The sequence below is a fragment of the Trichomycterus rosablanca genome, chromosome 18 (assembly GCF_030014385.1).
Source record: "Trichomycterus rosablanca isolate fTriRos1 chromosome 18, fTriRos1.hap1, whole genome shotgun sequence".
In the NCBI taxonomy this organism is placed as follows: domain Eukaryota; kingdom Metazoa; phylum Chordata; class Actinopteri; order Siluriformes; family Trichomycteridae; genus Trichomycterus; species Trichomycterus rosablanca.
The window spans coordinates 1,153,566-1,168,733 of record NC_086005.1 but is presented as its reverse complement, the minus strand read 5'-3'; the positions used below and the strand labels follow the sequence as shown (position 1 = coordinate 1,168,733).

General features: G+C 41.7%; 1 pseudogene; it reads right to left on the bottom strand.

The window, feature by feature from the left end:
• Positions 1-378: 378 nt before the first annotated feature.
• Positions 379-15,168, bottom strand: part of LOC134332857 (adhesion G protein-coupled receptor F5-like) — a 33,152-nt pseudogene continuing 18,362 nt past the window's right edge.

Here is a 15,168-nt window from a genome sequence, read left to right as displayed (position 1 = left end):
ATGCTCTTATTTGAATGAAAATTGTATTCATGAAAAATTTCAATCTGGATTTAGACCCAATCATAGTACCGAAACCGCATTAATTAGACGTAAAGACGTATATAACGTAGTCTTGCATATATATTTTTATTCATGATCAGATGTGTTTAATAAATGAGGATCAGAGTACATATAGAGTATACTGTATGTAGATTATTACACCGGACACAGAAGAGAGTCCGTGTTGACCACACCCAGAGGTTAATCCGCCAAAAAGAAGTGATAGAGCATCAGTACCAAAACCACATGATTCATGTTTAGATAGTTTCTGATTAATTCACTTTAAGATAAAAGGTTAGATTTTATTATTTTAAAATAATGCATCATGTGTTTTGTTTGAGGGATTAATAGCTCAGTTTATAGCTGAATAGTTGTTGCTTGAAGGAGACAAAAATCCTCCAGATTCCGAAACGTTGTGCATATCTGCAAAAGAACAGAACATTACTGACACTGATGCTGTTGGGTAGCAGGAAAAGATCATTCAAACATACATCAAGCTCCTGATTCTGGGCTACAGGCTGAGAACGTCAGCCCAGACGTCTTCATCCCAGCGAATCCTACTGGAGGATCCTCAGACATTCCCAAACCAACCGTGACCTATAATCCCTCCGGTGGGTCCTGGTTCAGGGACGTCCCTGGAACAGCTTCAGTGGGTGGTGACCGGGATGGGTGGGCATTCTTCTAACACTCCCAAACCACCTCAACTTGATCCCCGTAATGCTGAACTTCCACTGCGTCACAGAGAGGAAGCCCAGCAACCCTTCGTAGGAACCTCATTTGTGCTGCTTGAGTACCTCCAGATAATGCACTATGCAAAAGTTTGTGCACCTCTGGTCAATTTGTAGATTTTGCAAAAAAAATCTGAGGCAGGTCAAGAATTGTTATAAGATGGGCGGCTCAGGTGGTAAAAAATACACCCTAGCACACCAGAGCTGGGATCTCGAATACATCATATCAAGTCTCAGCTCTGCCTGCTGGCTGGGCTGAGCGGCCACATGAACAACGATTGGCCTGTTGTTCAGATAGGGGCGGGGCATTAAGCCGGATAGGGTCTCCTTGTAACTGATGCACTACGACCTCTGCTGGCTGATGGCGCCTGCACAGAGGCAGGGAGAGAGTGCTGATCAGGGTGTGTCTCTTTGTGCACAGAGCTGGTCTGCAGCTGATCTTGTCTAGTGTGGGCGACAAAATGCATACAGCTGCTGCCCACGTGTCGGAGGGGGCGTGGGTTAGCTTCGTTCTCCTTAATCAGAGCGGGGGTCGGCATTAGTGGAGAGGAAGCGTGACGCAATCGGACAATTGGACGCTCTAAAAAGTTGGGAGAAAAAAGGGAGCTAATAAGAATTCCATTTTGTTCAGTTTGTTTGGTTAATTTGCACCAGAACTTGGAGGTCTGTTATCTGGATCAGGTATCGACTGGTTCTGCGAATCTTGTTGGATCTAATCTAATCCAAAAACCAGTAAAGCATCAAGGTGCTGAATGACTAACCCAAAGCTCAAGGGTTCAAACTGAACTCCTAAATGCAGATATTATTTTCTAAATCAGCTGTGACCTGCTTAGATTAAAAGCCTCCACCAAGTGTGTAAATGCTATTAATATTAAATAAAAGTTATGAACTAATAAAGTTTCTGTACATACTTCTTTGCCGAAACCTCTGAAAGAAAGGAAATCCTCCAGAGGATGATGGTCCTCCACTTGTGCTCTGGAATAAACACACACCAGTCATTTATAAATATAAAACGTAAGACCTCAAACACTGAAAATACTGGACCAGAAAAGGTTTTTACTCTGGTTTGGGTTGAGTTGAAGGCTCCCGGTGGTAACTTCCCTTCTAGTGCTTTCCTGACCTGCAACAGCAAAACAAGTCAATTCCAGTTTCTCTTATTTACATTTATTCAAGTGATATTCAACAAACGAAGTATTCAGCATGGTGTAAATTAAAATCCCAGTACCGGGACTTCACTGATGAGCCAAAACACCATGTTCACCCTCTTTGCTTCCTGAGGAATGGACTCTCACCAGACATCCTGTGGTATCTGGTACCAGTACATTACCAGCCGGTCCTTTAGCTAATGTACACTGCAGGGAGGATCAACTACAGTGCCCCCTGTGGCCATTTCTTCACTGGGAAAACGAGGCACAGGCGCCAGCTTGTCCACATATTCCTGGAGAAAATCTAGAGGATTCAGTGCTCCTCCTCCAGTGCTCCGAAAACCAGTTCCAATACTTGCTTCTCGGTCAGTGTACCTTTGATCATTCATTTTTTACTTCAAATCCCAAAGGTGAAAAACAAGAAAACGGGGCGTTATTCGTTTTAAGATCAAAAATCAATGATTTCCGTACTGTACGTTGTACACCACCGTGGTCATGTTAGTTTATACTGGATGATCGCCTGACCTCCGAGACTTATTCATTTATTTATCTTGTATTATAGTATTTCTTATTCTCAGCCAATAAACATCCAAACATGAATAAAACGGCACGAACTAAAGCAGTAAATAAGGAGCAACAACAATCACATATATTTCAAAAAGTTATTTGGTTAATTATTAGTTAAAGCTGTTTCTTTAAAGTTTATGAAGCAGAACGATGATTAAAAGGCATTAAATGTTGTAATAGTGTACGTTTAGTAATGCCTGTATTACAGAACTGAGTTCTATACGATAAAAATATGAATGTAAATATTGTGATGACGGTGAGATGTTAGTAAACAGCATCTTTTTCTTAGAAAAGCTCTTTTATTTAGGATAAATAGTTCTTGTGTGAATTACAAGGGCTGGAAAAAGTACAGCAGACACAAAAAACAGAACCAGGAGACGCGGCATAACGTTATTATTACTTTTTGCTCCGTCTTCTCAACACTTGTGCTTGATTTACACTGAAGCAAATAATATACACGTCAGCGTGTGCACTCGCTTGTGCGTTTATTTCCGGTTGAAAATGTTGGTTTTGGAAAATTAAAATATGCTCCGTTTTTCAATTTCTGCTCGTTTGTTATTTGATTTTTGCTAATAATATTTTTGCTAAACTAATAACGCCTCGTTTTCTTGTTTTTTAACTTTGTGATTCGAAGTGAAAATCGAATGACCAATGGTACACGGACCCTTCTCCCACTCTTGAAGAATTCAGACCAATTTTCCCCTTTTTATTTTTTCCAGATCTTGCCATGTCCAGCTTTCCACTCTTTGAGTGGTGCACACCCTGAGGAGGGTGCAGTCGCCAACCGCTGTTTTTCACCCAGAGAATCAACCAGACAGGAGAGGAATCCCTTCTGCCCTCCCAATCTCAGACACAGCCAGTCCGTCATGTCCGTGTAGGTGCCTGGCTGGCCAATAGCAAAGCTGAGGTTTGCATTAGAGCAGCGGTGGGCCAGCTGTTCCACTCCTGCACCCAATTCCAGTCACAGTAACTTTCTGGCATCAATTAGTCCTGGTCGCCCAACATCTAGGCGGTTTGTCGCTCCTTAAGCCACTGTTTAAAGTACTCACCATGGCTGCTTGTGAGCATGCATTGCTATTTTAACCCGGTCCATAAAGATTATAATGTTTTGGTCAATATTAAAATGTTTGTTTTTTCCACTTTAGTAAAGGTGATATAGGTTAGATATACTCACCTTCTCATCCAATAATGATCCAAACACCAAAATGAAAAATCCCTATAAGAACAGACACAATCTTTACTTTAAGTGAATACATTCCAATAAAATGCAAACCTCAATCAGTGTATTTACACTATATGGACAAAAGTATTGAGACACCCTTCTGTTCTATAAAGATGGAAGGAAGGAACACTCCATTTCAAGAAATTCCAGTGGCCTCAATGAAATGAAATATCAACTGAGCCATAGAAATGCCATCATCTTTTGAGCGAATGGGCAGAAATTCCCATAGACATCTAACTTCAAAGTCTTACAAGAAGCCTTCCAACAAACAGGACGTCCAACCAACTCATTATTGGGTGTCGAAATACTTTTGGCCATATAGTGAAGTGATTCACAAAGACATAAGCATTTAGTAGATTAAAATTAGTACCTGTAGTGAATTGAGCACTGCAAACACCACGTGAATTCCAAACCCTGACGGCGACGCCATGGTCCCGATGCCGAATCCCCACGTTAGACCAAAGATGGGTGTTAAGAAGGCCACACATTTTGCAATGACCACCAGGGTGTGTTTCTCATCCGGCTGAGCGTTGGCATTTAATCCTCTTCTAAGACTCTTATACAGAACCACGATCAGCACCAGGAGGTTTATAGCTACGATAATCAGAGCAGGAATCACGAACGCCAGGAGAGCTTTGGTTGGAGTCCAGTTTAGCCAGCAGTTTCTACCTTGAGTGTATTCTTTCCTTCCAGCTGTAGATGCCACAGTAATGACGGCGATGAGTAACGGTGCCCCGTACCCAACACTGAACGCTATAGCCATCATCTTGGCTCTGGAAATGAAATTAAAGACCATGATGGCTCGGTACAAGAGCAGGAGCGCCGACAGCAACATCCAGAAGAACAGAGCGAGATAGAAGAAGTGCATGAAGAAGGTTGTAGCGGTGCAGAGATTGCTATTGTTATGTAAAACAAAAGCTGCTCCGATGATGAAGCATATATCTGCGATCAGCAGCGACACGGCGATGTTGACGATGGAGACGTGGCGCATGTAGGACGTTTCCTGTTTCGTCACCGACTTCCAGACGATGATTTCAATCAGGAGGCACAGAACCAAGCAGGCCATTGAAATGCCGACGCCAATGTAAGTGATATAGTCCAAGGCGTCTTGTTGATCTTGAGTGAAGTTGACGTCCGTCGACATCAGCATTGAAAACGAGGTGGTGTGGTTACACTCGCATGTAAAATTTTTAGTTTGATTCAACAGACGTTGTAGTGAACATCCAGTCGTGTCCCAGCCTCCAGCGCCATTCCGAAGAGTAAAGTTCCAGAAGACGCACTTAGGGTTTCCCAGTTTCTCATCTTTGACGGTGTATGTAAGGGAGATGCTGGTAATATTTGGCTGGACGACAACAACGTCCGCATTGATCCTGGTGCCATTGGTGTCATTTTGGGCCTGAGTACGAACAGGTAAAACACTGTCGAGAGCTGATAAAACTATAACGGTGATGAAAGTCGGTGTATTTATCTGTGGGATGTTTATCTGTGTAGTTTCATATTTCCCAAATTTGTTCAAAAGGGGGCTAGAAGTGTTGATTCTACTCAGCTGGATGGAGTTACGAATCGTGATGTTGAAACTATCGTTGGAGAGTCTGTGTCCCATATCTTCTACGGCCCTCAGAAGTTCAGAACTCCGGCCCACGGTCGCAGTGTCATTGTTTATAGTCTCCCATGTGTGTTGTGCGTTTTTAGATCCGATGATGTCCAGTGTGTTCAGGAAATCCTTCAAAGGAAAAATGTTAGTTGAACAGAGCGCATGTTAAGCAATATGGGGTGTGGTCGAAAACCTAGTGTGCCCTCTACATAGACGCATTTTATGTCATTCTACACGCTCCTGAGAAGGAGGCTGTTCAAAATCCTAGATTTCTTAATATCCTCTATATCCACTAGTGAGGTATCTTAAAATTTCAACACTATTTTGACTCAAGAACAAGTGAGCATGCGATGCTGCCTTAGCGACAAAGGCAATCCCAGCATTCAGTGTGGCACAACTTTTCTCACAGAAAAATAAAAAACTATGGCGGACGGTGCAGAGAAATTATTATTTTCTTATATATATATATATATATTTCTTTATGTATTTTCTTCTCTTTTTCTCCCATTTTAGCGCATTTAATTGCTCGATTGCGTCACGCTTCCTCTCCACCAATGCCGATCCCTGCTCTGATTGAGGAGAACGAAGCTAACCCACACCTCCTCCGCCACGTGGGCAGCAGTTGTATGCATCTTATCACCTACACTTTGACGAGTACCGTGCAGCTCAGCGTTGTGTACAGAGAGACACACCCTGATCAGTGCTCTCTTTTCTCATCTCTGTGCAGGCGCCATCAATCAGCCAGCAGAGGTCGTAATTGCACCAGTCATGAGAGAGAGACCCCATCCGGCTTAGTCCCTCCCATATTCTTTACAACAGGCCAATCGTTGTTCATGTGGCCGCTCAGCCTTAGTCGGCAGGCAGAGCTGAGATTCGATACGATGTATTTGAGATCCAGCTCTGGTTTCAGCGTGTGTTTTAACCACTGCGAAACCTGAGTGGCCAAACGGAGTTATTTTCAAACGTAAATAAATTATGATTGATTTTTAATTTGTATAAACGTGCACCAGTGTTTTGTCGGCTTGTCAGCGAATGTAACCATTTTCAGTACACGGAGGGAGACGTTAGTTGACATGCTAGTGCATTGTGTGAATGGCATGACACTAGCTTACTGTGTTAGCTGAGTTAGCGAAAACTGACGCAATCGCTGTAGCGCGTAGTAGTGCGTTTGAATAACCTGCCTTATTAGAATCCTCTCTACTGAGGATGGGCGCAAGACACACAGTAACACCCTGGATGGGGCACCAGTCCATCTCAGTCCACACACACACACAATTAGTGTCTCCAATTAACCTGACTGCATGTTTTTGGACTGTGGATGGAAACCCATGCAGACACGGGGAGAACATGCAAACTCCACACGCTGCAACACCTTTGACTCAAACACACATAATACACATCACTACATCTGAACGTACTCACCGTCATGATGGTTTCGTTGACATAAATTGATTGTGAGACACTGGCGATTTTTTTCAGCAGATCGACGATGGTTAATATAGAGGCAGAAGAATTGACCACGAAGGAAGCGTTTTCTGTGGTAGTGTTGCTCAGATTGGACACAAACCTTGGAATATCACTGGCCACTAAATTCTGGGGGCACAAATAAGCAAGAAAAAGTAAAACAACCACTATAAAAAACATCATACTTGATGTAATTAAGAACTAAGAATAAAATCATCTCACCTGAGCGCTCAGAACGTTGATCTTACGCGGGATGCAGTTGTCCTTGATAATTTCCCATTGTTTTGATGAGTTACACTTTGCTGTTAAATTCCCAGCTAGACCTTCACTACAGTCACCGTATTGTGTACTACCAACATTTCCACCTCCAAAAGTTGTATTATAACAGTCGAAATCTAAAGAAACAAAACACTTTAAGGATCAGGAGTGCCTGCATAGTGCTGAGACAAACGTCAACAAAGACGCCATGAAAGTAACGATACTGGTGACTGATTCTGTTCGGCTGCTCCCGTTAAGCGTTAGGAGTCATTCGTCTGCATGTTTCATTTGTTAAGTTGTGAAACAACCCTCCTTTTAATCTGGGCTTGGGACCAGCACTAAGGGTGCACTGATATGTCCCCACAATGGTTAGGTTGACGTACCACCATGTGCTTTCTGTATTTGTGAGCCCAGCCCACGATTTGTCTGATGATTGCGTCACATTAGCTCACAAAGTAACGATACTGGTGACCACGAAGGTAAAAATTCAGTTATACCAAGAGTATATATGTAGGGTTATAAAAATATTTTTCATTTCATTTCCATCAACATAGTCAGAGTTGTGCTGGGTCCATTGGACAGTCCAGGGACACCAATCCATCGCAGATCTTCTTTTAATTACAAGCATAATTGAATGACAGCCTTTGTGGTCTTGAACTGGTCCTGTGTCCTTTACTGAACAGGTTTCACTTCCAGAGTGTGTGAACATTTATAAAACAAATATATAGCAAAGGAAGTTTGTCATTCTTGTTCAACACAAGGCCTCTCAGTTTCTCCTGAGTTGGTCATTAACAATGTACATTAATATACAGCAAAGTGGTAGATAGATAGATACCCCGGGGTGGTTCTGATGGAAACCTGTTTACCCGCCCGAGGTTAAGGAATGAAGTCGAGACTGCCGTGCCAATGATGCTGCTCCTGCCAGATGTGACGGACACCTGGCGTGTTTGCACCAAGAATGTCAAGAGCTCACTACAGACTTTATCACAGACTGGACTGAATAAGAACTCACATTTTTTTTGCTAGTTGTAACTTTTAGTTCTTTTTAATTTGTGTGTGTATGATTTGTGTAAATCCTATTTATTCAAATTATTCTCCAGGCCACTCGAGGAGGACGGAGGTCTCTGCTGAGTTCCTCTGGTTCCTCTCAAGGTCATTTTAATTTTAAGGGAGATTTCCTGCCACTGTCGCCCTCGGCTTGCTCAACAGGAGGTTTTTGTATCTGTTGGTCCTGGATTCTGTAAAGTTGCTTTGAGACAATGTCTATTGTAAAAAGTGCTATATAAATAAATTTGACTTGACTTGACTTGTGGGAATTTGTGCCCATTCAGTCAAAGGAGCTGTAGTTGATGTCGATGTTGACGTAACTAGTGCACGTTACAAAAGCAATGGCATTAAAAAACCTTCCGCGGTACATAGTATGGTCTCAAACCTACTGCAAGAAGTACAACACTGGGCAGTGAAAACTCAGTGATTAAGGTACTGGACTAGTAATCAGAAGGCTGCCGGTTGAAGCCCCACCACCACCAAGTTGCCACTGTTGGGCTCCTGAGCAAGGCCCTTAACCCTCAATTGCTTAAAAATCATGTTCAGTCATAACTGTAAGTCGCTTTGGATAAAAGCGTCTGCTAAATGCTGAAAATGTAAACACTGGGAGTAAAGACACATTCCTTCACAGTCACATGTCCAGGATGACACTACTTGGAGTTGACAAAGAAAGCAAGACCTCCTCCTGCCTTCTTACTTCTCTGTTTCTCTCTGTCCACTCAAACTAGCGAGAAGCCAACTGAGAATTGGACTATTCTCATGTAGCCATGTTTTCATGAAGCACAGTAGACTACACTCCGACTGACAGTTCATCCACCTGCTTAGTGAGAGACCTTACGTTCCCAAAAATAATCATAGGAAGGAAAGATTTTCTGTAGAGAAGTTGTCTCCATATCTCCTCTGGTATCTGGCTCCACGTTGGTATCACAGTAGCTCGTCACGAGTGTAAGTAGTCATATTAAAACAAAATTTAAAACACTACAACTAAGTGTGCAAAAAGTACACAACAATAATAAAGTAACTCTCCGGCACCTGGAAGTTAATGGGCACTAATTCCCAAGGCTTCTGTTGAAACCCTTGTCAGAAGAGTGGAGACTAAGCACAACAAAGCCAACTTTAGATTACTGCCCATGGGTTGTCAGACAGGCTAATGATCAGGTGTCCATATATATAAGATTACTCACTGTTGTTGGTGGCGTTAATGGTGATGGTCTTGTTGTAACCTCCTTTGATCAGGCTGCACGTGACCTGTTCTGATATATTACCAGCCTGACAGTTGCTTGTATTGAGTTGATAGGTACATGTCACGCAGCCACTGGAGGCTGAGGAACACAATTCAATACCATTCAGTCTAAAATCGAATCATATCCAGTTCCTACTGATATAAAGCTAACACTAACCTCAGGGTCAGTGACACCCCCACCACCCACATCAGACATGTAAAGGTACAGAATATCTACGACCTGTTAGCTTGCACAGCGACGTGTTCCATTTCACCTCGTATCCCTCCTGAGCGCAGCACTTCAGCGAGACCTCTGTTTCGTTACAGCGGAGAACCTTGTTTTCACTCACTTGGAGATTCGGATCTGGAATTGCGATGGTCTGTGAAGCAACAGAGGGCAGCGGGTCCAGCGTGGTCCTGCACGTATATTCACCTAAAAAATACATTAAAAAGCAGGAACGTCAAATCTGTGGGTACACAGTTACTGACTGTTGTCCATCTGTTGCTCTGTACTGTAAAGGTTATATGTAAATATATGTGAACAAGTGTGAATATTATAGATGTTAAATAAAAATAAATAGATTTTATTGATCTTATTGAAAACCATGAATAATTTTACTCTGTCTTACCGCTGTCATTGGTGGATGCGTTTTTCACGATGAGTGTCATGTTGTTATTTATTATTACATATTTATCGGAGCCAGACAGATTATTCCCGTTCATGATCCACTGGACAGAATTATTTTGTAGAGGATTACAGACTAGAGTCAGATTTTCTCCAGGGTAAATGAGATCACTAGTATTCCTCAGGTCCCCCGGCACTGAAATACAAACACATTCCTGAGGGTTTCCCAGAGCTCCTATACATCCATAGCATAATATTAACTACAACCCCAATTCCAATGAAGTTGGGACGTTGTGTAAAACATAAATAAAAACAGAATACGATGATTTGCAAATCCTTTTCAACCCATATTCAATTGAATACACTACAAAGACAAAATATTTAATGTTCAAACGGATAAACTTTATTGTTTTTTTGCAAATATTCACTCATTTTGAATTTGATGCCTGCAACACGTTCCAAAACAGTTGGGACAGGGGCAACAAAAGACTGGGAAAGTTGAGAAATGCTCAAAAAACACCTGTTTGGAACATTCCACAGGTGAACAGGTTAATTGGAAACAGGTGAGTGTCATGATTGGGTATAAAGGGAGCGTCCTCGAAAGGCTCAGTCGTTCACAAGCAAGCGAGGTTCACCACTTTGTGAACAACTGTGTGAGCAAATAGTCCAACAGTTTAAGAACAACGTTTCTCAACGTGCAATTGCAAGTAATTTAGGGATTTCATCATCTACAGTTTCAGAAGATTCAGAGAATCTGGAGAAATCTGTGCAAGTAAGCGGCAAGGCCGAAAACCAACATTGAATGCCCGTGACCTTCGATCCCTCAGGCGGCACTGCATTAAAATCCCACATCATTCTGTAATGGATATTACCACATGGGCTCAGGAACACTTCAGAAAACCATCGTCAGTGAACACAGTTCGTCGCTCCATCTACAAGTGTAAGTTAAAACTCTACCATGCAAAGTGAAAGCCATATATCAACAACACTCAGAAACGCCGCCGGCTTCTCTGGGCCCGAGCTCATCTGAGATGGACCGACGCAAAGTGGAAAAGTGTCCTGTGGTCTGACGAGTCCACATTTCAAATTGTTTTTGGAAATCATGGACGTCGTGTCCTCCGGGCCAAAGAGGAAAAGGACGGTCCGGATTGTTATCGGTGCAAAGTTCAAAAGCCAGCATCTCTGATGGTATGGGGGAGGGGGGGTGTTAGTGCTCATGGCATGGGTAACCTGCACATCTGTGAAGGCACCATTAATGCTGAAAGGTACATACAGGTTTTGGAGCAACATATGCTGCCATCCAAGCAACGTCTTTTTCAGGGACGTCCCTGCTTATTTCAGCAAGACAATGCCAAGCCACCTTCTGCACGTGTTACAACAGCGTGGCTTCGTAGTAAAAGAGTGCGGGTACTAGACTGGCCTGCCTGCAGTCCACACCTGTCTCCCATTGACAATGTGTGGCGCATTATGAAGCGCAAAATACAACAACGGAGACCCCGGACTGTTGAGCAACTGAAGTTGTACATCAAGCAAGAATGGGAAAGAATTCCACCTACAAAGCTTCAACAATTAGTGTCCTCAGTTCCCAAACACTTATTGAGTGTTGTTAAAAGGAAACGTGATGTAACACAGTGGTAAACATGCCCCCGTCCCAACTGTTTTGGAACGTGTTGCAGGCATCAAATTCAAAATGAGTGAATATTTGCAAAAAACAATAAAGTTTATCCGTTTGAACATTAAATATCTTGTCTCTGTAGTGGATTCCATTAAATATGGGTTGAAAAGGATTTGCAAATCATCGTATTCTGTTTTTATTGATGTTTTACACAACGTCCCAACTTCATTGGAATTGGGGTTGTACATGCATTAATTATTATGAATAGAAATGCACACCAGGATGGTTCATGTGTGAACAAAAGCAGATACATTGATCATGTGCATGTGGGAAAAAGTTTAACCTGGTAAAACTGCATATGTGAATCTCACAAAGCCTTTAGTGTCATTAGTGGTGAAGGTAATGCCGTTTTTTCGGGGGTTTTTGCCGGTATTAAAGGTGTTTAAGTATCAAATATAATAATAATAGATAAATAAAAACAAATAACAATAATAATAATAATAATAAAATTAAATAATAATTATAAAAACTATAATAAAATATAATAACATCATAATAATAAAAGATATATGGCTACTACTAATAATAAATAAATAATATAACAATTAATATTATTATTATAAAAGTATTATAATAATGAAAATAACAACATAACAATATTATTCATTTTATTATTTATAATATTAATAATATTAAGAATATTAAGAATAATAATAATAATTATTATTATTATTATTATAAAAACAATAAAAATAAAAATAAAAATAAAAACAATAATAATAATAATAATAATAATAATAATAATATCCACTACTCATGTGTATTTACCATTTCGAGCGAATGAATCACTGGAAACATTAAATCCTGCATCACTGAGATTGCCGACGAGTTCCTTGTTTGCTGAAGCTAAATCAAGTTTTTCAGTTGTAGCATTAATACTGTAGTCTACAATCACACTACCAGGCCTGTAAAACACACACACACACACACACACACACACACACACACACACACACAATGTAAATGCTATATCAGCATACTATGATGTCAAAACCTCTCTGACCTGTTGACAGAACATTATCAGAACCTTTTTAAAGGTTTCAAGGTGAATCAGTCCACAGAACATTCTGGTTCCATCAGGTTAGCATGGACACTTTGACTGGCTAATGACTATGCAGCTCCGTTCACCTCATCACCAGGATCTAAATGATCTGAAATTTGATCTACAGTAGATTTTCTGTTGGTCCGCACCAAATGCCCCAGCCTTCACGTCCTCGTCATTAATGGTCAAGTCTTGGCTGCTCAACAACCACTTCATGGCTCACCTCTGAGCAATATCTTAACCCAGTCACATGGCCATAATTTGCTACATACTTTTGACCATATAGGTTATCTATTAACTGATGGGCTGTTGAAAATTGTTGGTCACTGTTTTATGTTCTTCTAGCCTGGGAGGTGCACCAGTCAGGGTTCCCCCAGTGCCAGTGCCAAGACCAGATACAAACAAGACACTGCTGTGCCAACAATGCTGCTCCTGCTAGATGAGACGGAAACCTGGCTTGTTTATCACAGACAAATAATTAAGAACTCTGATTATTTTTTACTAGTTAATTTAATTTTGTGTTTGTTTGATTTGTGTAAAATGTATTTATTCAAATGATCCTCCAGGCCACCCAAGGAGGACAGAGGTCCCTGCTGAGTCTGGTTCCTCTCAAGGATGCTCAACAGAAGGTTTTTGGTCTGTCGGTCCTGGATTCTGTAAAGTTGCTTTGAAACGACGTCCATTGTAAAAAGCGATATATAAATACATTTGACTTGACTTGACTTGAAGAGGGTTTGGACCATACGGGAGCAGCCGAACATTAATAAATAAATATCTGTACCTGAAACCAACAACGTTTGCAGATCCATTCTGGTAACCAAGTACCTTACTGTAACTTCCTTCAATCTGGAAACAAAGATATAAAACACAAACGGTCTTATTTCATTTTAGCCCGAAAGCAAAAGTCAAAACTACATTAATGTCAAGGTCAAAACTGCTCCTGCGACTAATATTACATATATTAATATCAAAAAAGCTACACAGAAGCATGTTAGCATGTGTCACACGTACCAGTCTCTTTATCTTCTCTGTATATGTTCTGTGCTTTTCACTGGCTTTGTCAGTAAGTTGGAAATCAAAGTTCTCAATGAGTTTCATTGACATTTTTAAGTCTTTGGTTGCTGTAAAAGCAAAAACAAAGAAATTAGAAAAGATATAATCACTCTTTACATCTTCGTTATTTCCTTTTATTCATTATTACTAGTTTTATCCTCTTGATTTTGTTGGTGTTATACTCGAAAACATGTAACTATACACCGAGCAGGCATAACATTCTGAGCACTGAGCTGCAGACCAGTCAGGGTGCCAATGCTGACCCCTGTCCACCGCCGAAAGCACCAACAATAAGCTTGTGAGCGTGGGAACTGGACCACGGAGCAATGGAAGAAGGTGGCCTGGTCTGATGAATCATGGCCGGGTGCGTGTGCGTTGCTTACCTGGGGAACACACGGCACCAGGATGCACTATGGGAAGAAGGCAAGCCGGCGAAGGCAGTGTAATGCTTTGGGGCGACGTTCTGCTAGGAAACCTCGGGTCCTGTCATCCATGTGGATGTTACTTTGACACGTAGAAGCTACCTAAGCATGGTTGCAGTCCATGTTCACCCTTTAATGGAGACACTTCCCTGATGGCTGTTATGATGCGGCCCGCCACAAAAGGTTTAAGGAGCACAACAACCAGTTTGAGGTGTCGACTTGGCCTCTAAATTCCACAGATCTCAATCCAATCGAGCATCTGTGGGACGTGCTGCACAAACAAGTCCGATCCACCTCACAACTGACGGGAGTTAAAGGATCTGCTGCTGACATCTTGCCATGCCTTAACAGGTCAGGACCAACACAATATTCCACCCGAACCCATTCCACTAGACCTGTAGCCAAAAAATTCTAATGAAGGAAGAAAATGTACCTGGTATAAGTATGATGGGTGGTGCAGACGTGGTTTTGTTGACTGTTGGTGCAGACGTGGTTTTGTTGACTGTTGGTGCAGACGTGGTTTTGTTGACTGTTGGTGCAGACATGGTGTTGTTGACTGTTGGTGCAGACATGGTGTTGTTGACTGTTGGTGCAGACATGGTGTTGTTGACTGTTGGTGCAGACATGGTGTTGTTGACTGTTGGTGCAGACATGGTGTTGTTGACTGTTGGTGCAGACATGGTGTTGTTGACTGTTGGTGCAGACATGGTGTTGTTGACTGTTGGTGCAGACATGGTGTTGTTGACTGTTGGTGCAGACATGGTGTTGTTGACTGTTGGTGCAGACATGGTGTTGTTGACTGTTGGTGCAGACATGGTGTTGTTGACTGCAGACGAAAAGCAAAAATCTTAATTTTACCAGTGAGGTAAACAAACTTCTCCCTTAAACTGCATACATGTACTGTAGTGCGTAAGAAGCTGGACTTGCATTCAGAAGGTCTCTATCTCAAGCCCCACCACTAGTAAGGCCCTTAACCCTCAACTGACTGGTTTTAACTGACCAACGATAAATTTTGGACACTAAAGTCACAATGACCAGTGTAAACTGGGTTAGGGTTTGGGGTTA